General features: G+C 38.2%; 1 protein-coding gene and 1 long non-coding RNA gene across 2 annotated transcripts in view; one reads left to right on the top strand and one right to left on the bottom strand.

Moving 5' to 3' along the window:
* Positions 1-251, bottom strand: part of abcd2 (ATP-binding cassette, sub-family D (ALD), member 2) — a 20,818-nt gene that overhangs the window by 6,617 nt on the left and 13,950 nt on the right. The gene's annotated exons all lie outside the window — the stretch shown is intronic.
* The window catches only part of LOC116672934 (uncharacterized), a 17,280-nt gene that overhangs the window by 11,840 nt on the left and 5,189 nt on the right, over positions 1-251 (top strand). The window lies entirely within an intron of this gene.

Raw genomic sequence — 251 nt, 5'->3', positions numbered from 1 at the left:
CTCCCATTCCCTTTAAAAGCCAGGCGCGTTTGTACCTCGGTGCATTGCTATTATGATGGCAGATTTGCCATGAAAGCAGGAAGGAGAGATTTCTAGGAGAAGAAACTGATCTACTTGTGTGTAAAGTGAAAGCGCGTGAGCGGATCATATCATAATACTATTTTAATATATAATAGAATACTAATTCACTATTTCCTGGGCACACTTGACTAATGTGCGGTTAAAATAACAATGAAATGCTGTGTTATTGA

Source organism: Etheostoma spectabile, chromosome 23 (assembly GCF_008692095.1).
Source record: "Etheostoma spectabile isolate EspeVRDwgs_2016 chromosome 23, UIUC_Espe_1.0, whole genome shotgun sequence".
In the NCBI taxonomy this organism is placed as follows: Eukaryota; Metazoa; Chordata; class Actinopteri; order Perciformes; family Percidae; genus Etheostoma; species Etheostoma spectabile.
The sequence above is the reverse complement of the archived record's forward strand: the minus strand, read 5'-3'. Positions and strand labels throughout refer to the sequence as shown.